This window comes from Octodon degus, unplaced genomic scaffold (assembly GCF_000260255.1).
Source record: "Octodon degus isolate 3935 unplaced genomic scaffold, OctDeg1.0 scaffold00372, whole genome shotgun sequence".
Lineage (NCBI taxonomy): Eukaryota > Metazoa > Chordata > Mammalia > Rodentia > Octodontidae > Octodon > Octodon degus.
Genome location: NW_004524948.1, coordinates 513,122 through 514,316, shown reverse-complemented (window position 1 = coordinate 514,316; position 1,195 = coordinate 513,122). Strand labels below are relative to the sequence as shown.

At 43.3% G+C, this 1,195-nt stretch overlaps 1 pseudogene; it reads left to right on the top strand.

Moving 5' to 3' along the window:
* LOC101583513 overlaps positions 1–870 on the top strand; it is a 2,178-nt pseudogene extending 1,308 nt beyond the window's left edge.
* Positions 871–1,195: the final 325 nt, after the last annotated feature.

Below are 1,195 nucleotides of genomic sequence, written 5' to 3'. Positions count from 1 at the left end.
AGAACAAAATTTCTCCTGAGTCCCTTGTCTATCCCATCTTCAGTGTGTCTTCATGTAATACAAAAAGGTCTCCAGCTGAAGAACAGTCTTCTGTGGGGCCTATCACATGTATTAACTTCTCAAAACAGAACAATACACAGAAAATTGTGAATACCAGAGATACGAATAAAGAAACGAAGGACCAGCTCATCATTGATGCAGGTCAGAAATATTTTGGGGCTACTATGTGTAAATCTTGTGGTATGATCTATTCTGCTTCTAATCCTGAAGATGAAATGCAACATGCCCAGTATCATCACAGATTTCTGGAGGGAATCAAATACACAGGCTGGAAAAGAGAACGAGTGGTAGCAGAGTTTTGGGATGGAAAGATCCTGCTGGTCCTGCCACGTGATCCAAGTTACGCTATCAGAAAGGTAACAGATGTCCAGGAGCTTGTTGATTATGAACTGGGCTTCCAGCAAGTTGTTCCCAAATGTCCAGAAAAAAACCAAAACTTTTCTCTTTGTTTCTGATGATAAGAGAGTAGTTGGCTGTTTAATTGCAGAGCCAATCAAACAGGCTTTCCGTGTCCTATCTGAGCCGACTGGCCCAGAATCCTCAGGCTCTAAAGAAAATTCTAGAGCCTGGCAGTGTTCAAATGTACCAGAACACGCAGTCTGTGGGATAAGTAGACTCTGGGTTTTCAAACTGAAGAGAAGAAAGCACATTGCAAGACGACTGGTTGATACTCTCAGGAATTGTTTCATGTTTGGCTGTTTCCTCAGCATAAATGAAATAGCATTTTCTGACCCAACACAAGATGGCAAGTTATTTGCAACCAAGTACTGCAACACCCCTAACTTTCTTGTATATAATTTTAATAGTTAAAACCAATTTCACCTATAAATCAGGTACTAAGTTCAGATAACTCCTTATACAGTATAAACAAATTAATATCAAAATAAAAAATACTGAGATGGGGCTGGGGAGATGGCTCAGTAGAATAAGCGCGTCCCTGGCAAGCGCAAGGATCTGAGTTCAATCCCCGGTTCCACCAAAAAAAAAAAAAAGCAATACTCTTTTGGGCTGGTGGGATGGCTCAGTGGTCTGGGGCACCTACTTGGAACAAGCTTGGCAAAGCACAGGGACCGCGGTTCAATCCCCCAGCACCACATGCCGGCCAGCCCCGCCCCCTGGTGGGCTGAGCTGCCCC